The sequence below is a fragment of the Apteryx mantelli genome, chromosome 2, assembly GCF_036417845.1.
Source record: "Apteryx mantelli isolate bAptMan1 chromosome 2, bAptMan1.hap1, whole genome shotgun sequence".
NCBI lineage: Eukaryota > Metazoa > Chordata > Aves > Apterygiformes > Apterygidae > Apteryx > Apteryx mantelli.
This window is the reverse complement of record NC_089979.1, coordinates 75590424-75618373: the sequence shown is the minus strand read 5'-3', so window position 1 is coordinate 75618373 and position 27950 is coordinate 75590424. Positions and strand designations below refer to the sequence as shown.

The window sequence follows — 27950 nt, the reverse complement described above, 5'->3', positions numbered from 1 at the left end:
TCTCTTTCCCCAGCATGCAGCAGTACCATCCGACTACATAGCTGGAACAAGGGTTCCCTTCTCTTACAGTGCAGCAAGGAAGGGAAAAGAAAGAGAGCAAACTAATAGCATTTTCTGATAGCATGCAAACAAGTAGCTTGGTTCTGCTCTATGTCAGTGCAGCAGAACCAGACATTATTTTAGCACTTCCTTCAGTGCCTTGTGCTGCAGGCAATTCAGTTAAAACTCGGGATATTGGAGACAGGCTACATCCAAAGATGTGAAAAGAGCTAGTCAATGTCACAGTGAGGCCATTCTCTATTGTCCTTGAAAAGTTGTGGAGATCAGGAGAGATCCCTTAGACCTGGAGAAATACAAATGCTGCACGCATCTTTGGAAAAAGCCAAAAAGGTGATCCAGAGAACTGGAGACTGGTCAGCCTCACTTCACTCCCTGGGAAAATCATGGAGCAAGCCCTCTTGGAACACATTTCTGGCCACATGAAGGAAACAGTGATTGGGAACAGCCAGTATGGGTAAACAACCAAGGGTAAATCATGCTTGACCAACCCAACTCTACTTTCTGTGATGAAATGACTACATGTACAAAGGGAGAGCAGTGGATCCCATTTTCCTTAACTTTGACAAGGTTTTGACACTATCTCCCACACTAATCTCTTATCCAAGCTGCGGCATTATGGTTTGAATGGGTGGACAACCAGATGGGTTAAAAAAAAAAAAAAAAGTTGTATGGTCTGACTCAGAGGATCAGGCTTAGGGGGTCATGGTCTTCCTGGAAGCCAAAAACACATGGAGTACCACAGTGGTCTACCCTGGGACCTGTCTTGTTTAATGTCTTTATCAATGACCTGGAAGAGGCCATGGAGGACACACTCATAGAGTTTGCAGATGACACCAAACTGGGAGACCAGCTGATACACTTGAGGGCAGCACTGACATTCAGAGGGACCTACACAGGCTGGATAGACAGACCAGCAGGAACATCATTAAATTCTGCAAGGACAAATGCAAAGCCCTGCACCTGGGAAGGAAGAGTCCCTTGAAGTGATACAGCCTGTGGACTGAGGGGCTGGGGAGCAGCTCTGCAGAAAAGGCCCTGGGGGATCCTGGTGGGCAGTGGACTGAGCATGAGCCAGCAGTGTGCTCTGGCAGTATAAAAGGCCACAACTTCCTGGGCTGTAAGAACAAGAGCGCAGGCAGTAGATCGAGGGAAGAGATTATCCCCTTCTACTCCACACTTGTTGGAACCACATAATGTGCCCAGTTTCGGTCCCCCTGGTGCAAGACAGACATTGACAAACTGGAGTGAGTTCAGCATAGGGTGACCCAGATGGTTAGGGCTGGAGCACTTGCCCTGTGAGAAGAGGCTGAGGGAACTGGGCCTGTTCAGCCTGGAGGAGAGATGGCTTCAGGGGGACCTAAAAGCAACACCCCAGCACCTATGGGGAGGTTATTGAGAAGGCAGAACCAGGCTCTTTACAGTGGTGCACAGTTGGAGGACACAAGACAATGGGCATAATTTGAAACATGAGAGGTTCAGACAGGCTATAAGGAGGTCTTCTGTCCCCATGAGGGCAACCAAGCAGTGGTGCAGGGGCCCAGAGAGACTGTGTAGTCTCCATCCAAGAAGGTTTTCCAGACCTGGCTGGATAAAGCCTGGGCAACCCAGCCTGATTTCATAGCTGGCCCTGAAGGCCTCTTTCAACCTGACTTATCCTGTGATCCTATATTACCTTAAATTTCCAAGGCAGCAACAGGCTACCAAGCCCTGACTTTGCCGTTGCACTGGATACCCATTCTTGTAGTGAGAATTTGGCACCCAACTAGTTCCCTTGCATCAGAATACCCCTTAGAGAGCATCTGTGTTAGAGACAGCCACGTCTAGATGGTATCTTAAGGTGTAAAAATACACTTTGTACTATTCACATTTCTGCCAGGATTAGCATTTAAACAACCAGGCAAATAACGAGGAGGATGTTAATGCTAGCTTGACTCCAGCTACTCAGGTGGCAGCTGCAGAGAAGACTTGGCAGAGCAGGCTTTCTTGCAGACTAAGGGCAAGTTCCTGGAAAGCCTGTGCACACAGGCTACCAGCAGCACCAAAGCCATGCTGATGCGTGTTTATTGCTGTGAGAACCCATTGCTAAAAAGAAAACAATGTAGAAGCACACAGTTCCATCCACACTCTCAACTCCACAGCCTAAAATAAAAATTTAAACTTCACACACTCAAAATCTGCACAAGATAAAACAAACAGTGATTCAAAGTAATCCATTCGGAATCCAGTCCATTAGGAAAGTTAACATTAGGATCATCAGATTAGATCTCACTCAGGGATTTTCTATGGAATGCATACATGGATGGTCAGTCTCTAGAAGATTTTGTCAGCTTTACAGACAATTCCTCATCTAGGCCCAAACATAACCGCCTTCTTCCTCTTATCTCACCCAGCAAATGGATGCTATTAAAGACAAATTTCTTTCAGCCAGCTACACAAACAGAAATACATGAAGTTAATTAATACCGTAGTAATTTCTTTGATCTTCCAATGAAAACAAAATTTGAAAGTCATACTATTTTAGTCCAGAAGCTCAGAGTTAAAAAGCTTAGGAACTCATCCGGGACTTTGAATCCTAAAATCATTCAGCTGATGTCATTAAAAGAGCTGAATTAGACTTGTAATTATTCCCTTATGAGTTCTGCTGTCTATCTGAGAAAGAAGAGTATTCATTTCTGTCCTCAAAATTGATTTATTTTGGTGAAAAAATAGAAGGGTTGGAGACAGCATAAACTTAGTTTTACTGTGCATCCGATAGAAGAGAAGAAAATAAGTGTCAATAATGAATAACATCCCTGCCAGTCAACAGGAGTTTTACCTTCTGTTTGCCTTGGACGGTTCTTTCCTTGAGATCCTCAAGACAAATCCTGTCTCCACAATTCCTGCTTGCTATCCACTGTTTAGCACAGTAACACTCCATTAACATGCAAATGCTTTACAGTTATTTGGTTTAAGTACATCTGCATATTTATAAACAACCATCCTAAACCACATTCCCATTAAAGGAAAATGTTTAATGATACTGAATCAAAACACTAACACATATCAGTTGGGAAATATATTGCAGCCAGGTTCACTCTGCTTCTATTTTTGTGTTAATTCTTAAAATACTACTTACACAGGTAGGTCAAAAAATGCCTTAATTTTTTTTCTTTTTTTTTTGTTTCTTCTTTGGAGACAATCAACTTTTTTTTTCTTTTTTACCTGTTTATGACTGAAAAGGCAAAAAGAACACAAAAATGAGCCACGCTTTTGATACCAAGAAAAGGTAAACTTATGGCAATAAAAAACAAACATCCATTAAGTTACATATAAGCAGAATTCAAATTTCAATTTCAATCAAAACATGGAGTATCAGCATTTTCAACACAAAGGCTTGAGAAGCACTGGACAGACAATGCACAGGATTAAAAGCTGCACCAAAATCTACAGATTTCATTTTTCTTTGCTAACAGTTTTAATTCTGCAATGCCCAAAGTTAATTCTTTCATGTGACATCCTAGAAAGTACATACCAAAAACAGCATAGCACCTTCTACTTCTAGTAACATGTCCTACCCAAAGCACCCGTGTGGAATTTATAGCATGGAATATCAAAGATTTGGCCATGAATTTGAATCTCAACAGAATTTTCATATAAAACAGAGATACAGATTAAATTAAAAAAATCAGGAAATACATTTTTAATGGACATAAAGATGCCAAAAGCAAAAGAGTCAAACAGTTGTTAATAAATAAAGAGCTTAATGTTTTTATGTTGAACTTGTTTTTCTGCTGCTGGAAGGCCAGCATTCCAAGCAAATTAATGTAGAAAAGGATGGGAGCAGCTGAATCAAGTTAAGAGGCAGTTAAAAGGATTGGACTTAATCATCCTAGATAAGCAGAGTCATTTCTGATTCCTAGGAAGTTACATATCCTTCTTCATCTTCCATTTACAACACACTAACTTCTTGGGGGGGGAAGAGGGAGGAGGGAAAGATATCAGTTGCCAGCTCATCTAGAAAATTAGAAATTTTCTTTCAAATTACAGTACTTTGTTCAGCTGAAAAGTGTTTTTATAAATCATATACATTAACACACACACACTCACAGGAAAAATATAAAATATATTATCTCAAAGTAGGTATCAGTCTTAAAGAGCTGAGTCAGTAGCCTCCAGCATGGTATGATTTAGCTTTCTACCTCTGCAGTTTTTTTCCACTGGTAGCCTATTTCGAAGAAAAAGACTTCTAAATTTGTCCACACCTGAGTTTAAATTACTTTGCACTAACACGCCAGCAAAATATAGTGATCACGGAAGAACACTATTTTGGTCTCAAAATTCCCCAGTGCACATGAGTTCAGAGGACAATAAGAGCTCGTCCAAGAGCTCTGGCTTCAGCCCCAGGGCAAAGATGTCTCTACAGACTCTGAAAAGTTCCTCCATATAGAGTTTCTCCTATAGAGTACGTGCCCCGAAAAGTTCATCTGTCATCCAGCACACTGAGTCCCTGCTCTTCGTAACAGAAGCTCCAACCTTAACAGTGCTGAAAGCTGAACTCTTCCACCTGGATCCATCTTGCTGTGAGGTTACTTTACAAGTCCATGTTCAGTAAAGCATTTATTTTGCCCTCACGCAAACAAGTGCCACCACTTTTGACTACAGGCTTCTTCACCTAATTCTATCAATCTTGGTACCAATCTCGCACAGAAGCTGCACCTAACCAACCATGAAGCATCAGGAGACCTACAGGGACAGTTTGTACACACGAACTGTAAAACCTGACTTCAAATAAATTCAGTAGAGTGAATTGAATATTTCATTACAGATAAAAGATGAGCTGCGCTCACACGTTTAAAGCAAGTACAGGGCTGAAAGCCAAAAAATTTTCTGTTTAGTCCTAATCCAGAAAGATCCCTTCTATATGGATTACATATAAGGGTTCAGTGTGTCTCCTACTTACTGGACACTACCTACAGAAACAATTTTAGGGATAGCAGTAATGAGGAAAAACTGATATATTTGAAATGTTAGCACAACATCCCAAAGCATTATGTAAATACCACAGTAAAATACAGAAGCATAATAGCTGCCAGTTTCATTTTGGTTATACTTGGCCTTGTATACCATTATATGAGAGTCAAGTATGTTCTTGCCTCTCTTTTGACTTCTATAAGACACATCAAAGGAACGAGCAGTAGAAGTCCTGGAACAGAGAAAATAAGTCATAACAACAGCTGTAACGCACAAGAAATTACCTTACTAGGATAAAAACACAATCATTTGAGAAAACTGCAGCTTAGAATTTATGGTGTTCTTTAGGTTAAAAATGGGCAATAAAACCAAAAATGGCAGGTATGATCAAAATTCCAATGAGTACTTATTAAAAACTAAATATTTTTCATGTACATGAGCTAAGTTTGCCAAGATATTTCCCATTCCAAGTGTAGAAACTACTGAGGTAAAAATAACTACTAGAACCAGGCAGACACCCACATTTTCAGCTACACACGTGATGCCGAAACCATAACTGCATGATAATTCAGTATATAATTTACATTACATACTGTGATAATTCTCAAGATAAAAGGAAAAATAAGAGACCCTTTTATGTAAAGATTTCTACATTGTTTTTGTGTACTTAATACAAGCTTTGTGCTTTCCCCAGGCTTCATGTTTCCTAGACTCCAACTAAACTAAACGTACTAATTTGCGTAGCTCAAGACTACATTCCTTTGATCTCATTGCCTAAAACTTGGCCCCATTACAGCACATAAAGATTGAAGGTAACATTTTCAAAATCCTCAAGACACTTCAGCTTTTAAGACCCTCCTTCAGAACCAGGTTAAAAGTTCAGAAACATTTGTCTCATTAAAGTCAGTGAGGCAGTCTTCTCTGTCTAAATGTTTTATTAAAAAAAAAAAAGTCCTTAAATTCCTTAATCAATGTGGCATTTCTGAAAAATTTTACCCCAAACCTACAAGTTTTTCTTCTGGCTTATCCTCCTGCAAAAACAACCAAAAGGATTGCTTTGTTGGAATGAACACATTGAATACACAACAACAGAAAATATGTGTGTTTAATTTTCTTTTTTGAGATTAATCAGCTTAATTGTATTTTTGTAAATAAACAGATTTCATTTGTATGGCTTGAGTTGCCTTGTGCACCACTCTGGCACCATTTTTAGGCGTTATCTTCCTAGTGATGGTATGGCTGATCACCTACTACTGACCCTCTTGCAGGTAATAGACCAATGTCAACCCATCATCAGGACAGTTCAACCTTGTAACAATTTGCTGCTAAGAGAGAGAGAAAGAGAGAAGGTTCTTGCTGAGCTCCTTCACAATGCTTATCTTTCCACCTCAGCTATTCAGTGAGTGAAATGTTGCCTATAGGAGATTTAGTGGCATCATGAGAAATTGCAACTTCACAGGAACAATTAATTTCATGTATCAAAATGAAATCAGCAAAAGGGGTTGGCAGGTACAGTATCACATCACTGAGAACTAGTGTTTCTTCTCCTGTATCTTCACTTGTCCTTACACTGAATTCTCTCTGCTCCATTATATTCCTTAAGTTACCAAGGAGATTGTAAAAACTGCTCTCCTTCTTGCAAATGGAACCTCCTGCCTTCTCTCAGTTATGTAACTACATGCAGCTAGTCTAGGGGAAGAGAAAGGAGCACGAGCAAGTGGGTTTTCTGAAGTGCACTACGGTTAAGACAACTTTTATTAAAAGAGTATCAGGTGGGAAGAGTATCAGGTGGGCTCTGCTACAGAGGCAGAGCCATATCTGCTCTTTTGAAACTTAATCACTGTGCTTAGGGTTAATACCAAGGCTTGCTTTTGCAAGCAAGAGAGATAGAAAGAGCTCATGAAAGCTGAATATCATCTCCAAGAATGTGCTACTGCATTTTTTCTTTTGATCTCAAGTTCAGTGTCTTCACAACATGGTCTGAAAAGTCTACAAATCCCTACTGGCAAGGTGAGTTTTGAAGACTACTGAGTAAACAATTTCATTTTAAAAATGAATTCTCATACCACTTTAGAATAATTTTTATTTGGTTTCCACTACTACATGCCAAAAAAGAGAAAAGTGTGGTTATATAAAACACAACTTGAATTACAAAAGGCAGACCAGAACTAAAGCATATTCTTAAATCATTCTGCCATGATGGAGAGCTCAGTACCTGGCACAGCCAAAATCAGGTTTCACAGCACAACCTCATTTCCTTCTCCTATCTCATCCTGTCATTACTGATGGTTGTAGCCAGTGTGCTCTTATCAGATCAACACAGCTGCAGATTATCTTCCACTACACACACAAAATTTTGAACAACATGCTAAAAACATGCCATTCTGAAGAACATGGAAGTTTTAACACAATTTCTCAGCCTGGTACAAAACCGATGCTTCTGGGCAAGCTAAACAGCATCCCCAGTTCCCAAGTTTGCCAGATATTTTTGGTTATGAAGGCCCAGTTTACAGCTGCCTGTAACTTACGCAAAATTTACCCGTTTGGGCTGAAATTTTCCTTTCATACAAACATAAACAGTTTTTGCAAGCAAGTGTATTGGAAAATACATGCTATAAAGTTCTGGTGACTTTTACTTTGGGAAGCTTTAGATCACTTACGCTTTGGAGTGGGAACCTGCAGGGTGCCAGAGAAAAGGCCTTCTGTTGTGAATGTGCCCATTTTGTTTACTCAGAATTTTCCAAGATCTATTCAGCTGGTGAAAAATAAAAATCTGCACACTCTTTGTAAAAATAACTTAAATTTGAACATCTAAGCTCTCTAAATTTATGCTGACCAGGGCTTCTCTTGCCATTACCGCTAAGAAGCTGCTGTTAGGTTATACAAGGCCTCTGCTTCTCAATTGTTAGCATTATTGGTGAAGTATCGCAGAGAATTCCAGGAAAAAATTAATTATTTTGTCCTCATATCCGGGTTGGAAGAGCATGCAGTAAGTGGAACTTGCCCACATACTGAATAAAAAGAAAACAAAGCAACAAATAGTTTGTCAATTTAAAAAGTGCTTCCTGTCTAAGGGGAGGGGGAAGGGATATTTATGTAAACGAGACAGATAAACTACAAAGAAAAAAGATGCAAGTATATAATTAAAATGTGTATCATAATGCATACATACAAGGTACCAACTGAGATTATAGGGACAACACTGATTCTAGCATCTCCTAACTTCTGAGTGTTATATTTTACAGTTTAAAAATATTTTTTTAATGTGCTTTTCATGGGCAATCTGTACTATTGCACGATGGGCCCAAGATGATTTTCAAACAAAGATGGACCTTTTCCAAACAAAAAGTGGAAAATATTCTCTAAACTCTGATCCCAGCTGTACAGTGCGATCCAAGCAGATGACCATCTGAACCCACACAGTTTCCTACAAGCTTGCACAGAACCATAAGCCCTTCTACACATTGTACAGTATAGTATGGTATATGTCAGCTATATAGACAGGTGTTCAAGCCTAAATGCGAGTCTCAGGCTTTAACTTCCTTAATCTTGTAATTTTAAGGCAAAAAGGTATTTACTTCTGTGTTCATAGAGAGAGTTAAAATAAGGGAAATGGTCCCCCCCGCCAGTTATGAGGAAAGTTAACTCTTCCCTGAGCAGTTTTACTTGTGTTTTGTTTTACTGATAAAATCTGGAGTTTTGGCCTGGTAAGAAAGATGTTTCTTCAGAAAAAGGAGAAGTTGCATCTTAATTAAATCAAAACAGATTCAGACACTTGTCCTTCTCCCAGGCTATAGATGATCATGAGGTCTAAGACAAGAAGCATTATCAAAAAGCATTAGCAACGTTTAGCTTTTTTTTTTTTTTTTTTTTTTTTTTTTTAAGGCTCTGGATGTCTCGTGTCAGACAGGCACGTGCGTTATGCACATCCAGCAATGGACAAAGATCAGAAATTTAAAGGAGCTGTTTGTGATTTTGGATGGGATGTGGCACACAGATGAAAGAGCAAACATTTTTCCCCTTGGTTTAATGCTAGCACTAAATTCCTAAATTAAGCCTAGCAGGAAACAAACATCCACCACAGATTTCAAAAGACATCTCACATCTCTGTATTAAAACGTGCTATTTTAAAAGTCTCAAATGCTGCATGTCTGACTTTTACCAAGTCCGGAGCCAGCACTGAAAGTGCTATTTGATTTCTTTTAAAAGAATGCAGCAAATATTAGTGGACAACTGGATGTAAATTGCAGGAAGCCAAAAGAAAATTGAGGAGTAGGAGATAATGGGCCTGATGCTATTACCTATAAGAATACTAAGGCCGCAAGGCTTCGAAAAATTACTTTGATGACCTTGAGTGCTAGCTCAGACTAGAGAATTCAGGTTAGTGGAGTTTCCTGGGGGGGGGGGGGGGGGGGAAGTAGGACAATTGGAGTTTTTTCTTTTCCAGATGGATTGGGGAGAGGTTTCTGATATGCACTTCTGATTACCTTCTACAACAAATAGCTACACATTGTATTCCCTTGGACAGCAAAATTAGACAGACAGCATCCTGCATGTTCCTCACACATTTCATGTGTGATTCTTGGTAGAAAGAACAAAGATTCTAAAGCCAGACACAAATGCAGTTAAAATGTCCAACCCTGAAAATATTCTTTTTTTTCTAACACTCCATCTTTCTTTACACCAAAAGTTAAAACTACTGGGATGGTATTTTGCCCAGCTCAATCGCATTACACTGAGCTTTTATTTTGGAAGTTGCAGATTTTTTTTCCTCTTTCCCACTGACTTTGATGATGTTTTGGGATTAAAACAAGAAGCAGGCAGTTCCCATGAGATGAAAGACATAACTGCAAAGGACACTTACTTAGCAGATTAAAAAAAAAAAAAATCTCTTGGAGTTTAAGATGCTGCTATATATTTATTTAAAGAAACACTCCCTTGAAAGGGCTTAGAATTCACTATTGTAAATAAATTTCTGCTTTTATCAGCTGTGGTCAGAAATAAAATACGCTTTCTTAATCCCTGAGCTGATGAAAATTATAACAGTACATTTCGAAGTTGGCTAAACATATTATTACAGACAGAAAGAATAGGAACAAGTTGTTCTGTAAGCAGTAACAGTAATAAAGCCTAAGTTCCCTTCTAACTTATGGCCAATGATAGTTCCTGGCCATCCTCATTCCAATGTCTCCCCAGTGACACCATCTCCAAAACATTCCCCATGTCCCTCCCCCATTAGCTAGCTCCCAGCTGGGCAAAGAGGTAGCCCCTCTTTGAGCTACGGCGAGCTGTGAGCTGCACTTGAGATGTCCAAGCTGTCAGGCCAAATAGAGGAGAGAGCTGGTAAGCTCACACTTCTCTCAGAAAGGCCTACACTTGTCTCCCTTCTCTAACCAGTCACTTGCCTCATAAGTTTTTTTTTTAGTACTTCCACTTCCAGCCCTTCCCAACCCTCCTATAATTGACCAAGACATTGAAATGTTATTGGGTGGAAAGATGAAGAGCAGGAAAAGGCACGAGTCTTGTTTTCTTTGGAAAGTAGGCTAAAGACATAGCTCAGGAGTACTTTTAAGAGCAGGCACAGTTCTGCTGATATGAATAAGCTTTCTTACACTCCTGGGTCAACAGAGCAAGACCGGAAAGGAGACCTTTGTTTTCTGCTCCTGACGCTACTTTTGCAGGCTATATAAGCCAAGCTGATTTACGTTTCTGTTCATGCAGGCCTAAAACAAGCACATAGTAGCTTACATACATCCTTCAGATTGCTGCCAAGATTAATTCATTGGTTGTAAATATGCTTTGAGATCCTTGGGTAAAAATACAAACACCTAAGACCCTGCCGTTTCTAATTTGGGCCCTGATTTACATCATAAGAGAATGGTGCATGCACTACTTTGGGGTTTTTCAATCCACTATGTTCTCTCAATTTCAGATTTCATAGGTTGTTTCCAACGTGCTCAAACTTTTTGCTTCAACTTTGAAATCTACCCTTTGTTGTGAAACTGATAAAATATTGGATCCACTATGAATTGAGGTTTAAAAAAAAAAAAAAATAGGGTCCTAGGAAAATGCTGAGAAAGAAGCACAAGCACATTACTTTTAACTAATATCTAACACCCATCTCTTGCAAAAGGCTGCTAAAACTGCAATTACAACTCCCTAGAAGTATCTACCCCAAGGAGTAACAGTTTGGTCCATCTTTTGGGAAGACGGGTTTATAACATTTTCCACATTTCTATTTGATACAGAACAGAAAGGATTACCTATCTGATGTAAAAACCTTAAAAAGTACGGTTACTGGTCTTTCACAACTTTGAAATCTAGGAAAGAAAGTAGTCTTCTCTCATTAAAATTCTCAGCTTGTTACTGTACTTAAGTGTTATATTTCTCCACAGGCCTAAAATGCAGATTTATCCTTTTATATTGAATCCTGTATTTGCTTCCAATCACTCAGCTATTCTGCAGGGCTTTTCATCAAAAATTTGCCCTCATGTTCTTAAGTACCAGCAGTCTGTTGAATTGTTCCAGAAGTGCCAAACACAGAATTGTCTGCTTTTCAAACATGATCTGATTTGTTTTTTAAACACTGGTGCACCATGACTGCTATTTTTCGTACTTACTAGTGGTGTCCTATCACCACAAGCTGTGCCTGTCTGTCTCTTGGATGTATTTGCGATCAGTGTTCTTGCACTTAGACTGTGAAGTCAAGGGGTGGGAGGGGGGGAAAATGGTGCGTGTAGGGGGAACATAATTGCAGAATCAATCTGTTTTTGTATGTTTGGTGAAATCTTGTACACCAGTGAATCCTGATGCATGAATTTAATACAAATGCTCAACATTCTTAAAGTTTATCTATGGCTGAGTATATGGTCATTGCAAATTATGCTAAATAAGCCTACAGCTTACATTAATACTTATCTAAATAGAAAGTAGAATTCTAAAAAAGAAATAAATAGACTATACACCGAAACTTCAGCAGGAATGCCAATAATTTCATTGGGGGAGCAGTCTTGAGGAAAAGCTATGAAACTCTGTCTGCCTTGAAGGTTGACTATTATACGTGGCTGGACTTAAGGTCTAGTTTTTCAGAAACGCTGAAGAGACTTCTTCCCAATTATGGAATAATCCCTAAGTGCCATGATGGTAGTCATCATCTCTAGATGGCCAGCTTCATGAAAGCACCCAGTGGATGTCAGTGACCACTCAATCACATGACACTCTCAATTGTGAGCTATAAATCAAACTGCAAAAATTACTCCAAAAACAGTTAAAAGGTTTGGAAAGTGGCCAGTGGAAATCACAAAACTGTATGCTGGTGTGTCTTTAATGCTGCACGGTCAATAGATTTTTTTGTCACTAGAAGCAATGAAATGCAAGAACACTGGTATAATTACCACAGTGTATTCAGTATTTTAAATTGATCAAGTTACGTGAATTGATTTCTAAAGATTCAACTTAGGAAAGTAGGGAAGGGATGTCTGAAACTGCAGAGTGGAATTGATTGTGTGTTATGGATGGCTTACGCTCTAGGACTATAAAAAATTGCAGGAGACTTTGGTTACTAGAGGAGCTATCAGTCAGCCTGAATTAATGCCATATTTTTGTGTAGTGTAGTTTCAAAAATCTTTCTCAGTTTTCTTTTTCATCCTCAGAATCTAAACATTCAGAGCTATCATCCAAAGGAGGGTCACAAGGTTGAATACAGGAATAAGCTATGCCAGTACCTGAGATTCTATGAAAAACAAACTCCAACCTCTTCTCTTGCAGCTGGTACACTGGGGAAAGAAGTTTGACTCTCCTCTTCCATTAGCTTCTCTTAAAATCATTTCATATCAAGAGAGACAAACCATTCTACAGAGTATATCCAAAGGCTGTTCTGCAGTGATCAGAAAGGGTGTTACGTTCTTCTTTTGGTGCTTAAGAACTAGCTACCCAGAGCATTAACTGGGTGACAGAGAACTCTATGAAAATAGAATTAAAAAATTAGGAGTACAGATTAAAATCATGCAACTTAGAAAGGCTAATGCACTTCACCTTTATTCCAAAATATGTAACGTAATTATTAATACTGAAGGTGACTTTGGAGAAGAAACAGCTGTTTTATCTTCACTATACTTTCCAGTCATACACACTAATATAAAATCCCTTATGACATGACCACGCTCTTTATACAAGATCCCCATCTCTTTCAATACTCTGAATGGACAATGATAATTGAACATGCAATTATTAATTATTTTGCCATACTCCTACTGTTCAATGTGAAGCCCCATGTCTTATTTATTGTGCACTATTCAGATCCTGGTTTGAACAACGAATTATTCATCTATTTGTGGGTTTTCCTACAGAGCTCATCACATCATCTGAATGCATTACAAACATTAAGTGATTCATTTTCACTACATCTTTATGAGCTGAAATGAATGTTATCATTGTATGCACATTACAGAAGAGGAGCCATGACAGACACATTAAAGTGTCCACTATTATTCTGAGTGCGCAAATGGAGACTTGTTGGGCCAAGTTTCTTCAAAATACTTACATTTGTCACACCATTCAAGTCAACTTGAGCAGCACAAGTGGGTCATACCCCAGGGTCTCAAAGCAGGCACCTAGAAAATGAGGAACACAATCATGATCTCCTGAAAAAAATTTTGGTTTCAAGCTATATCCCGCACATGTGATGAGTCAATGATGTTGACAGTGGAAGGAAGGAAAGAAATTTTCAGACAGAACAATCAGCTAAACTGCAGAAGGGGAAAAGGAGGTAAGCAGCAAAAATTCAAGTGCAGAAACAAAAACACTAAAGCACAATAAAGATTCATGCCACACCAATTTCAGAGAATCCCACATTTGAACTCTTCCCCATTAGCACATGGTTATTATTTCTTGGTTTATGTTTCTCTCAGTCTTCCCAGGCTTGACAAATCGGTGTGGTGAAGGGACAAAGAAATATCACCACATACTTGTTTCGGACTTCAATCCAAGCAGGAGCATTCCCAGAAGCCCGGAAGAGGCAGAATGCAAAGAGACAGTAAATGACTGAAGGAAAACATGCTCCAGGGACCTGCCTTACCGCAGGGCCCCTAGTATACTGAAATTATATATCATCAAAGATCTTGGGATTGCTACATGCTTTCAAGCAATGGAGACTAACTTTGAACTTCCTTGTTAGATTTAATTCAACTAAATACTCAATTACCTCTGACCACATAAAAAAAAATTAATACATGCTGAATGACTATATATTTTTGATTACGACTTCTGACACAGCTTGATCCCTTTGCCAGTCTGTCATCTTACTGAGTCTTCCAATAAGTGGTTATCTAAGAAAAGATTTACCTTCCTTGACCACAAATGACAGCAGTTCCAAATTGCGTTAAACTTCCCTAAGGAGTTGGCAGGGAGACAGAGCAGCTTTGGTGGAAAAGACGTTTCAGAACTACTGTACTACACTCCCCCCACCCCAAAAAAAAAAGAAGAAAAAAAGCCTGAATATATGCAGGTCAGCATACATTTTGTGCTCAGCAGCTGTAATAGAAAAGGCTGCATTTTATAGTCCAACATTGAACTATTTTTCAGAAGTGACCCGGAATCTGTTTCCTGTTCTGCAAAAGGCTTCTTACAGACTGTGAATATGTCACTGGAAGATGTTTTCCACAGTGCCTTCAGAATCTGACTCAGTCACTACAACCCGATTCGAATTTGAGGATGTTCATCGGGTCAGTCCTATATGTGGTCTCATAGAGTCCCTCACTCTTCAACCCCAGCTTCCCCTCACTCCCCCCAGGCAGGCAGGAAAAGTCCCCTCTGCACTCAGTGACCCACTGGCACCACTTGCAAACCGGGAGGCTCCTCTGGCCCTCGCAGGGTTCCCCACACTCATCTCTCTAGATAACAGAGTTACTCACTCACAGCAGCAGGACAGAGCAGCCCAGTCTTCCTTTCTCATCTCTGTCCCTCATTCACAAGGTGCTACTATACAAGGCAACAGACTGCTGCCATTTATACATCTCCCTGCTCAATTCCTTGCAATCTCTTCTCCCAGGTATTCTGACCATCCTTTGGGAAAAATACCCCCCTTCAGACCTCGATTCAGGCTTAACCCACCTTTACTGTTAGCTAGATGACAAGTACTCCAGACTGCTTCAAGACCATTCCTCAGATATTCTCAAGAATAGTCCCCTGACCTTTATTTGCTTTACTTTGATGCTTCACCTCCCAACAGTTGCTGGTTTTAAAGGGGCTGGGTTTAAAATGTTGACCACAGTTGAGTTTATAAGGCCAGCAGTCAAATTATACTGATACTGAACCTGCTGGAGAACAGACTGCATGGGAAAGAAACGCTTGTGTGCTCCTTTCTGCTCAAGACTTTGGCTAATACCTGTGTCTTAATAATTCATGTCACTCATAGTAGATGGGCTTTCATGTGTAATTTTCTATCCTGTCACTCCTCTTATATATTACATGGAAAAGACATTTTAGCTTTACTTGCTAAATATCAAAAAAAAGATTTACCTGAGGAAATAAACACATCTCAAAAACTCAAATCAGCCCGATTTTAACATAAAACATGAGTCTGGCCACTTTACCAGCTTTAGGCTTGTAAGAGGCTACAAGGACATTTCAAAGGCTCCTTGCATGTTACATTTGATTGGTTCAGAAGCAGAGTAAAACCAACACAGTACCTGTGAACAATGCCTGGGGAGAAAGCCAAAGCTGAGGACTCCCTCTCCTAGAACAATATGAAAACTCATACAGCAAAAATGAGATGGGGTTTTATGATGAGACTAAAATGCTAAAGACTAAGGCTGACTATGGTTTTCTGAAAGAGAGAGAGAGAGAGAAGATGAAGCAGTTGTAGATTTGGGGTGCAAACTGGCTGCCAGCAGGTGGTTTTAACTAATGCAAATCAGGGTGCAGACAAAAAGTGTACTAGCAGACACCACTGTAGCTGCGTATGAAGCACCAACTGATTTAGTACATTCAGCCATAAAATTTGCAGCACTGGCATTTGATAGCTATCAGTCACGAAACAATCATATCATGCCTGGGCTGGCAGCCAGCTCTCCTGCAGGAGGTGTGCTGCTGTTGACGAGCTGTGTGGTCAGGTAAGGGAGTTACGGGAGGAGGTCAGTAGGCTGCGCAGCATCCGAGAAGATGAGCAGGAGATAGACAGGGTATTCTCGGAGACTGTGCAGCTTCGGGAGTCCCAACCCCCTGCAGCAGTGGAGTTGCCAGAGGGCTCTGTGCCATGTGAAACGGTACATCATGACACCGTAGAAGAAGGCTGGAAACTGGTCACTGCTCGTGGGAGGAGAAAGGCTCCTACTCCTCCCAAAGACTTGCAGCTGAAGAACAGGTTTAGTGCCCTCCAGGATGAGGAGGAGATGGGCATGGCTGCAAGGGGAGTACCTGGGACAACAGACCCTGTGCCTTGCCGGAACGCCCGGAAGAAGCGGCGGGTGATTGTTGCGGGGGACTCCCTGCTGCAGGGGATGGAAGCATTTATCTGCCGACCTGGCCTCATGTCTAGAGAGGTTTGTGGCCTGCTGGGAGCTCGTGTGAGAGATGTCATGGAAAGACTGCCAAGGCTTGTCCATGCTTCAAACTATTACCCACTGCTGCTCTTCCATGTGGGTGCTAATGACACCAAGGACAAACTGGAGACCATCAAGCAGGATTTCAGAGCTCTGGGGATGGTGGTCAAGGGTCTGGGAGCCCAGGTCATCTTCTGCTCAATCCTGCCAGTGAGGGGAATGGATGAGAGGAGGAGGAGACGGACTTTCCAAGTTAACGACTGGCTGCGCCGCTGGTGTTGGCAACAGGGTTTTGGTTTCTACGACCATGGGACCCTGTTTGAAGATCGACTATGGATTGGGAGAGATGGGATCCACCTCACTAAGCGGGGCATGCGTGTCTTTGCCAACAGGTTGGCCAACCTGGTAAGGAGGGCTTTAAACTAGGAAAGATGGGGGAAGGGGAGAGTTATAGTGCCAGGGTAGCTGGCCAAAGACAGCTCAAGTCGGGACGCCTCCAGCAGGTGAATGCAGCCAGGGAAGTGCACATGGGATGTGGCTAGGGAGGATCCTCTTTTACCCCTCCTGGGAAACCTGCATGCTCAGTCACCTCTCTGAAATGCCTGTACACCAATGCACGCAGCATGGGGAATAAACAGGAAGAACTAGAGATCTGTGTGCAGTTGCAGGGCTATGATCTCATTGCCATTACAGAGACATGGTGGGATAGCTCGCATGACTGGAGTGCCGTCATGGATGGCTATGTGCTTTTTAGGAAAGACAGGCCAGGAAAGCGAGGTGGTGGAGCTGCTCTTTATGTGAGAGAGCAACTGGAATGTGTTGAGCTCTGCCTAGGGGTGGATGAAGAGCGAGTCGAGAGCTTATGGGTAAGGATTAAAGGGCAGGCTAGCATGGGTGACACTGTTGTGGGTGTTTACTACAGACCACCTGATCAGGAAGAGGAAGTGGATGAGGCCTTCTACAGACAGCTGGAAGTAGCCTCACGATCCCAGGCCCTGGTTCTCATGGGGGACTTCAGCCACCCTGATATCTGCTGGAGAGACAACACAGCTAGGCACAAACAGTCCTGGAGTTTCCTGCAGAGCATTGGTGACAACTTCTTGACACAGGTGGTGGAGGAGCCAATGAGGAGAGGTGTGCTGCTGGACCTCGTACTAACAAACAAAGAAGGACTGGTGGAAGATGTGAAGGTTGGGGGCAGCCTTGGCTGCAGTGACCATGAGATCGTAGAGTTCAGGATCCTGCGAGGAGGAGGCAGGGCACTAAGTAGGATCGCAACCCTGGACTTCAGGAGAGCAAACTTGGGCCTCTTCAGGGACCTACTTGGAGGAATCCCATGGGTGAGGGCCCTGGAAGGAAGGAGTGTTCAAGAGAGTTGGTTAATATTCAAACATCCACTCCTCCAGGCTCAAGAGCGGTGCATCCCTATGAGTAGGAAGTCAAGCAAAGGAGGCAGGAGACCTGCATGGATGAGCAAGGAGCTCCTGGCAAAACTCAACCAGAAGAAGGAAGTATACAGAAAGTGGAAAGGGGGACAGGCCACTTGGGAGGAATATAGGAACGTTGTCAGAGTATGCAGGGATGCAACAAGGAAGGCTAAGGCCCGTTTGGAATTAAATCTGGCTAGAGATGTCAAGGACAGCAAGAAGAGCTTCTTCAAATACATCAGTCGCAAGAGGAAGACTAGGGAAAATGTGGGCCCTTTGCTGAATGGGGTGGGTGCCCTGGTGACGAAGGATGCAGAGAAGGCAGAGTTACTGAATGCCTTCTTTGCTTCAGTCTTTACTGCTCAGGCCAGCCCTCAGGAACTCCACACGCTGGAGACAAGAGAGAAAGTCTGGAAAAAGGAAGACTTTCCCTTGGAGGAGGAGGATTGGGTTAGAGATCATTTAAACAAACTTGACACCCACAAATCCATGGGACCTGATGGGATGCACCCACGAGGGCTGAGGGAGCTGGCAGATGTCATTGCTAAGCCACTCTCCATCATCTTTGAAAGGTCATGGAGGACAGCAGAGGTGCCTGAGGACTGGAAGAAAGCCAATGTCACCCCAGTCTTCAAAAAGGGCAAGAAGGAGGACCCAGGGAACTACAGGCCAGTCAGCCTCACCTGCATCCCTGGAACGGTGATGAAGCAGCTCATCCTGGAAGCCATCTCCAAGCATGTGGAGGACAAGAAGGTGATCAGGAGTAGTCAGCATGGCTTCACCAAGGGGAAATCATGCCTAACCAATCTGATAGCCTTCTCTGATGGAATGACTGGCTGGGTAGATGAGGGGAGAGCAGTGGATGTTGTCTCCCTTGACTTCAGCAAGGCTTTTGACACTGTCTCCCATAGCATCCTCATAGACAAGCTCAGGAAGTGTGGGCTGGATGAGTGGACAGTGAGGTGGATTGAGAACTGGCTGAATGGCAGAGCTCAGAGAGTTGTGATCAGCGGCGCAGAGTCTAGTTGGAGGCCTGTAGCTAGCGGTGTCTCCCAGGGGTCAGTACTGGGTCCAGCCTTGTTCAACTTCTTCATCAGTGACCTGGATGAAGGCACAGAGTGCACCCTCAGCAAGTTTGCTGACGATACAAAACTGGGAGGAGTGGCTGATACACCAGAGGGCTGTGTTGCCATTCAGAGAGACCTGGACAGGCTGGAGAGGTGGGCGGAGAGGAACCTCATGAAGTTCAACAAAGGGAAGTGCAGGGTCGTGCACCTGGGGAGGAATAACCCCATGCACCAGTACAGGCTGGGGGCTGACCTGCTGGAAAGCAGCTCTGCCGAGAAGGACCTGGGAGTCCTGGTGGACACCAAGTTAAGCATGAGGCAGCAATGTGCCCTTGTGGCCAAGAAGGCCAATGGTGTCCTGGGCTGCATCAGGAAGAGTGTTGCCAGCAGGTCGAGGGAGGTGATCCTCCCCCTCTGCTCAGCCCTGGTGAGGCCACATCTGGAGTACTGTGTCCAGTTCTGGGCTCCTCAGTACAAGAGGGATGTGGCACTACTGGAGCAAGTCCAGCGAAGGGCTACAAAGATGCTTAGGGGACTGGAGCATCTCTCTTATGAGGAAAGACTGAGAGAGCTGGGCCTGTTCAGCCTGGAGAAGAGAAGGCTGAGAGGAGATCTTATCAACGTGTACAAGTATCTGAAGGGAGGGTGTCGAGAGGATGGGACCAGACTCTTTTCAGTGGTGCCCAGCGACAGGACGCGAGGCAACGGGCACAAACTGAAACGCAGACAGCTCCATCTGAACATGAGGAAAAACTTCTTCACTGTGAGGGTGACAGAGCACTGGAACAGGTTGCCCAGAGAGGTTGTGGAGTCTCCTTCTCTGGAGATATTCAAAACCCACCTGGACGCGATCCTGGTCAACGTGCTCTAGGTGACTCTGCTTGAGCAGGGGGGTTGGACTAGATGATCTCCAGAGGTCCCTTCCAACCTCAACCATTCTGTGATTCTGTGATATATTTGTGCTAAAATCTTCATTTTATGCCTACTACATTGGGTACTGCACATAAAAGACAACTGCTTAAAAGAAGTCAAATATCTGGTATGCTCTGACAATTCACAATTTTGTAAATACTGAAGATAGTTCATTGTTCTCCTATGCAGTGGTATTCAGCATTAAAAAATAGTTTCCTAACACATTCTTATCCTGAGAATAGTGTTTTTAACCCATTAAAAACATACAAATATAGTCTCTTTGATATGAGTTTTATATGCATGTTGTTTAGACTATAGTTTATTTTATACCATGATATAATGAAATTCAGCATGTGTTCAGTGGAATAATTAGCAATTATCGGAAGAAAAAAAGATCTTCCTTTATATCCACTCCAATTAAATGCATGTTCAGAAAAAAAAAAATTTAATATTTCTGTTCTATTTGTTTAACATTTAGACTAATCTGTTGGAAAAATAAATTCTATGCTGGGCTATTAACAGAAAAAGAGTTATAGGCAGTTAAAAATATTTCAAGTTATATTTCATTATTTTTAATAAACCATTCGAAAAACTTAAGTAGAACAACATTTATGTATGTGTGTACATATATATATATCTTAATTTTTTACTAAGTTGGAGTACCATAATTCTTAAACTCCATTTTCATATGGGATATAAGCTCAGGTCCCACGGCTACTAGCGATTTAGAGCTAAGGAAACTTTACTCTTCCCTTTCCCCTTTTCAGCTGCTAGAGCGCTTTAACAGCTCCCTCCGGCTGGGTTCAGGAGCAACATCAACACACTGTAGAAAAGGCTGCAAAATTTGATACCCTCTTTTGTAGCCTATTTCCCTCAGGCCAAACTGTAGAGCTTTCACATGAATGGGGGGGGGCGGGGAAGGGAATAAAATGGAGACTTTTAGAACTCCATCCGCCTTGCACACAGGGAATAAAATTAATTGCCACTGTCCCTCAGCACACTGCAACACCTCCCTGTCTCACCGCAGACTGCCAGGCCGAGGGCTCCCTGCGTAAAGCCCCTGCAGCAAGCACCACTGCGAACCCATGCTAACACTGCTAAACCACCAGTGTTCAAGCCAGGCCTGCAAAGTAGGAATGAGATTGGTCTGAAAAGCTCAGATTATTTTTTTTTTTAAATAACACATCTATGCTTTTTTCTTTCTTTTTCTTTTTCCTGATCTTCTGACTCCTGAAGCTTCCCAGTGAAATTCAATCATATTGTTAACCTTTTTCCTAAAACTAGTAGTGCTTAAAAGAAATTTTACTTTTGCTAAAAAGGAGCAGCGAGATGTCGCATAGTTTTCATTCTCCAGGAGCAAGTATCACAGGTAGTTACTGTGTTCAGTACAGTACCCAACCTCAAGACACTCCAGTCCAAGACTGAAACTATATTAGGGGCTTCTGCAAAATAATCACTTCATATTTTAATAAGAAAAAAAGCAAATAGCTAGCTAGTGACCAATGAGAAACAAGTGGGAAATGTGCCAGATATTCTGTTTGAAACACCTTAAAACAAACTGTGCTATTGTCTATATTTGGGAACTACTAAAAAATTGCAAAACTGAAACCATATACATACAAAATATACATTCAGACTTCACTGTTTTCAATGGAAACAAGTACAGATGAACTACAAGGATAACATATGGTTTGGATATGAATGTGGTTTACATCTGTTACTGGTTAATTAGTTCAAACTTTACCCGCACTGGAGTTTTGAAGATGAAGAGATACAAGTTAAATAAGTGAGCCACATTTTACAATACTGAACAGATCCAGAGACCTAAAATTATAACATCCAACTGACTGGTCTTGCAGCCTTTCAGAAGTGCCTTCTTTAGCTGGAGCACTTTTCAATGAATTAGGCATGAACACCACTGTCAGAAGAACTGGGTCCTAACCCCAAGAATTTGCCATTATCTCCAGTAAGTCAGCCAGACGCACCAAATCTCAGTTCTATTATCACTGAAATCCCATGGATGGCATATACCTGCTTAACCAGTCATTAAATAGCACATAAGATGGTAAATCAGAATTTCTTGAAATGGCCTATATTGAATCCCGTCAGTCAGTTTCATTAACACACCTTTCCAGATTAGCAAACATAATTTTTCTAAGGTATATTCTCCCCACCTTTCAAAATTTAATGTGAAATACTGTAGGGTTCCCCCCCTTCCCCCCAAAAAGAATACACCTATTTATCATCACTAGGAAAGTGAAAACAATAAAATTTTATTAAAGCACACTTTCAAAATGACTACTTGTCCTAACTTTGGCTACCTCTCTTTATTCTAACTAAAAGGTTAAAACATTAATGCACACTCGGTAAAGGACATGGTATGTTGTCACAGGATTAGCTTGTGTTAATGATTGCTTCTAGGCCATAACCTTGCACCTGCAGGCCTTAATCTTCCATTTTCAGCATACATAAAATAATAAACATAAAATAGCAGTAAAAGAGATTTCAGAATAAGGTACCACAATGATCATATGTGATGAAGGCATCTCCTTAAATCTCTCACACAGGCCTTTATTTTTTTTTTTAAGTAAAGATAATTATAGAAAGATACTTCATAGCAATATCTACTTAAATTTTAGTGACCTTGACTTTTTGGGGGCTGTTTTGAAGCATGTTATATAGCCCTAAGAAAATCTTCCATCAGCTATGTCAGTACTACCATTTGCATGGATTGCTGCTGCAAAAACAAATTGGAAAAACATGAGTTCCCAATGCTTCTAACTGAATTCTGGAGAGCTGACTAATAGGGTATTACATTTTAATGATCTCCTTTTGTAACAGTACCACACATACCTTTTAAAAGTAAATCATTGAGTAACAGCAGAGACTTTCAGGAAAAAAAAAAAAAAAACAAACACCTGATTTGAGTCAGTCAAGACTGATTTGCTTCCTACTTTTTCTGCAGCCTCACTATGTGAATTTTAGAAATATATTTAAGCTTCCTTTCTTCTTTTACCTTTTCCACACCACTCTTTATTCAGTTAACTAGTATTAATTTAGGTCTTTCAATTTCTTTTTTTAAATACTCACTCAGATTAATATTAACTATTACCATAATCCTCCACAACACAGATTGTTGTTTCAGATTAGAAACAATTCATATTGACATCACCATTCTCTGCTTTTAAGGAAGAAGCTACTTTCCTCCCACAATTTTGTTTCCTGAACTCCCTCAGTTGAGTTATGAAAACCTTTCACGGCAGTAGGTTATTTAAATAAGATATAAATGAGAAAAGCTCAGTTTCTTCCCTGCATAGGTGTCCTCTGCTTTTTTTTTTTTTGCTTTTTTTTAAGTGCAAAAATCAATGATGGCAAGTTCTGAATATTTACATTGCAACCCAATCCTCCTGATCCACTAACACTGGTAACCTGTATCTCTTTGTTAAATATTGCCAAACCTCTCATGGACCCATCAGATGTTGACAGTTTTATAGGATTACTAGCAAGGTTTTGCAGTAATAGGACAGCGCTATAAAATCGGGCCTTTTAGTCTTGCAGTCATCAGTGCAAGTAGATGTGTACCCATCTGTGTACTATATTTAAGCAATACCCTGAGTCCTCAAAATTGCCTCATGAATCCAGGCAATTCTGCATGCTCGTATCTGCTAGCGACCTCTAGGTGTACCCTGGATCACCTGTAGAAGGAAAAGATTTGAGTGCAAGTTAAAATAGTCATTCAACTAACTTGATCATAAGGATGCCATGTTGCATCTCAGCCAACCAGAAGCTTTACCTACCTACCACTAACTTCCGATATAATATTCAGTAAATGAGCACATCACAGACTTTGCTTTTTTATGTCCACAGAATACAAAGGCTCAACAGCATCAGTAACAGAGAGTCACAGGCAAAGCAGGCAAATTAATTAGAAAAAACATAATCTTACATTTCTTACATGATCGAGCAAGTACAATGAGGCACCATGTCACAGATGTGTCTAGTGCATTATAATACTCCAGTAGCACTCCCTTCACAGTCCTCCATGCCTTAATCCCACTCTCCGGACATTGCCACATGAGCTAAACCACTTCAACTCTATGAACAGAAGTCTTTATGCCAGCCATTTCCTGGGTTTTAGATCTCCTCCTCTGCACGCACTGCCTATGGCATCATTCTCACACCCTGCACTGTCAGATTTGCAGCCTGAAGAACAAGAAAAGGGAAGGAAGAGCTTCACAAATGGATTTAGAAGTCACGAAAGCCAAGCAGGTTGTACCTATAAACCTCTTAATGTTCCTAACTTGTCTTTGATACTGCCTTAGTCAAAAGCAAGGAAGATAGTTGTCTAACTGAATTCTAAGTCTACTCTGATCTTAACAGAGCTAATCTAATATATCATTTGCACAACAGTTATTTCCTCCCCCTCTCCTTGCTCCTTCCCTCCCTCAAAGCAAATGAAACTGTATAGTCCTTATAATACTTATCCTATCTCACTGCAACGACACAGAGACCGATACGGACCGAATGCTTATTCAACATCTCAGCAGTAAAATTCAAAGAAAAATGATACAGAGGGTTCTGGAAATTGGGCAACATTTGCTTTTCTTTTTAGAAAATGAGCATCTTTCTTTGAAGAGAATATTGTTGATTACAAAACACTTTATGAAAGTTCAGGTATCAGAAGTTCCTCCTTGCTATTGTTTGCAGGTTTGGTACCTACAAGCAGGGCTACAAAGGAACCACAATAGTGAGCAAGTTCTGCCGTCCTTGCACTCATACATTTTTTACTGCCTCAGGGAAAAAGGTGATGTAGTAACAAAATAGTTTCCTTACCAATCAGAAAGTGAAAAGACACACCAGATATTCAAGAGCATGTCATAAGTATACTAATGATGAAATGAATAAAATAATAATGCTGATCACTAGTACTGGAGATTATATCCTCATAATAAAGCACTGCATTTCTGTCAAAACCTTTCTGAATCTGGGTAACTTGTTAAAGTGCCATTAATATACTTCCATACAGTAGTATAGGAAATGAATCGTATCTGGTCTGCATGGAAGTCTAAAATATGCACATATTTATGAATCTCGTCCTACATGCATAAATCTACCTTTACAATTTCTGGAAAACACTGATAAACACTGCTTAGAAGACAAGAAATGTACAAAGAAAGAAAAGGAATGAATTTATATGGGAATTTACTGTGTCTGCAGGTCATACAAATGAACCCAATTTTTTCCCACAATTAAATCTAGGGTGTTATCAAGACAATCAGTTTATTTTAAGACTGTCAACCCAATATATAAATTTCCTTTTGTGCTTGAAATGCCTTTATCAGATAAGATAGCTTTTGTTTGAACTGCTATTTTGAGCCTTTGCTTTGGGGGTTTTGAATATACACAGTGAAGTAACTCAAGATTTCCTACCCTGTTTTAAAACGTGTTTCTTCTGTCTGTATTTTGTAATTTCCTGTCAAATAACCTCACCATAATTAACTTTCTTTGCTCCAGCCTACTTTTTTTTTTTTTTTTAAGCCATTCCCACTTCCTGAGGATGGTAATAAAATGCTGATTACATTCGGCTGTTATCTGCCTTTTCTTCCCCCTCTCACTCCCTTTGTCAAAGGCAGCACTCAGGTTTCAGCTCTTCATGGACTGAGAAAAGCACGTAACAGGGAGAGGAAGCAAATCAGACTGCAGGAATCCAGATTCATTAGAGTTTATTGGGTCAACCAGCAGCTGGACCAGAGCCAGACAATTAGGTAGTGCTGCCCCTGAAGCCTGAATGTGTCGCTCTCTTTCCAAAGCCAAGGGAACTCAGTAGCAGCCACTGTAACCAGCACACGTCGGCACAATGCCCTGCTCTCTGCTGCGGCTGTGGGGGTGGAAAGAGGAAAAGGGAAGCGGTAGCGTGCTGCTGCTTCAAATCAGTTTAAACTAACTGAAGAACAAGTTGACCTAGCTGATTTCTTTTTCATTAAGCAAGAAGCTGCCCAGTTTTGCACCAGATTTTCTCTCTTTGCTCTCCGCTAATTCCTACAAAGACAGCTGTATTTCTGCAAAGAGAGCAATGTATCATGATACAATGTCTATAAAATGTCTACCTTTCTTCTCTTCGTCTGTAATCCATTAATCTCTTCCATTTGTCTTCAATTGCGCGTTTCTTTCTCAGCTAAACTCAGTCCTCATTTACCTCTGTATCTTCCGGCTCCGCCCCCTTTCGACTGTCCAGAAGACCAAAGTCCTACATATTGACAGTTACTGTATTTTCCTCCTTTCCCTTATTTATAAACTCATGGCAAGCATAGCCTGAAGCCAATGAACTCACTTCCTCTTTTCCAACTCTATCTTGGATTACTTCCAATCCAGCTTCCGTTGTTTCCATCTGAATGAAACTGTTCTCGCTAGGGTCTTTCATGATCTCTTCCTGGCCAAATCTCAAGGATCTTCCTCTGTCCTCTTCTTACTTGGCCTTTCTGGTTCTTTTGATAATGCTGATCATCATCTCTGCTCTGACATCTCATCTTCACTGAGCTTTCAAATTACATCATTATTTTTCCTGCCCATGATTGTTCTTTCATTATGTCCCCTGGATGGCCTGCTGGATCAATGGTGCTTTTGAAAGCTCTGCCCTTGACACACACTTCTCAGTTCAACACCTTTGGGTGATCTCATCAGTCCACAGACTTCAGCACTCATCTCTGTGTTGACAGCTCAGATGCAGTTTCATGATTGCGAAATCTGTCTAAGATGAGCTGACACGAAGATCATGGTGGGAATGTGTGGTAAGGGACAGGAGGAGCTATGACTACTCCTGACAGGGGCAGTGCAGTCTTACATCAGACCAAGCAGTTCAGGAAACCACATCCTCAGATATCTCTTCCCTTTCTAAGCCATCTCCTTTGCACCCATTTTCATACCTCATTTTACTCCCAACCTTTCAGCTTTAACCCTTCATCACCAACATAAATTAAACTTGCCTAACAGTGAACTCTGTCTTCCCTCCAAAACTTCCTCCTCTCTCTACCACTGATGCCAACATTGATTTCAACGCTTAGAACAGCAAATTTGAAATTACTTGTGATGTTTCCTTCTCTTATTCCGAGTATCACACCCATCCACTTCCTTTCAAGCCCTTTCATTTAATCTCGCCAGTTAAAATCTCTCACTCAGTACTTTATCATAACCAGTCTGACAACATTCTCGAGTCTCTCAAAAATACCACAGCCTTAAGTCAGTGCATAAAAGCTGAACCCATCTTCCCTTCGCTGTTCAATCAGAAAACCCTGAGCCCCTCAAATAATTCCTAATACGGCATAACATAAAAAGTTCTTTTCACACCCATTTTTGATATACTTTGAACCTCCCTGACCTGAGCAATGATCCTCAAGAACTCACAGCATTAACCAGTTGCGTGACAAAGCAAAACTACAAGACAGTCCCCATTCTAGAGAACTTACGCAATTACGTATAAAGCACAGAGGCCCGGCACAGAGAACAGGTGTTGGGTGTTTCTGCTAAAAATACTTGCAGTCATACCTTTAGATTTCAAGTGAGTGTTCTCTGGTAAAAAGGTTAGCTATTACTAGGCAATTTAAGAGTACTGTCATGAAGCTTTGCTTCCACCACATTCAGATTTTTCTGTCATGATGACCACCATTAGTTCCCCCTCCCCAGGCCACAATAAATTAGGTTTAATCCCTGAACCAGCAGTACCATTACGTAGTAGCCTTCCTGTTGCTCAAAATTTACTTATATGACTAAATATCCTTTTTTTCTCTGTGTCTAAACTTTATTTGCAAGTTTGAATTCAGTCTGAACTCTCACAAATCTAACTTTCTTCCTGTCCTGATAACTTTTTCTCCTTCCCTGGGACACAAAACCCAGACTGCTTGAGTACCTCTGACTTGCAGAAAGTCCAAATTTCTGCACCATTCAGGTCCCTGATCTCTTCAGTGCAGCTGACTTCCCTAGGTAGCAGCTTGACAAAC

General features: G+C 41.2%; 1 long non-coding RNA gene across 7 annotated transcripts in view; it reads right to left on the bottom strand.

Moving 5' to 3' along the window:
• LOC106483320 (uncharacterized) overlaps positions 1 to 27950 on the bottom strand; it is a 294920-nt gene that overhangs the window by 110076 nt on the left and 156894 nt on the right. For 6 of the 7 annotated variants that reach the window (XR_010883356.1, XR_001292338.2, XR_010883360.1 and 3 more), the window contains one exon: positions 13553 to 13622. This is a non-coding gene — a long non-coding RNA (uncharacterized lncRNA). Of the gene's footprint in view, positions 1 to 3128; positions 3272 to 12734; positions 12972 to 13552; positions 13623 to 27950 lie in introns of those variants that run through there. The other variant, XR_010883357.1, reaches the window with a different exon arrangement.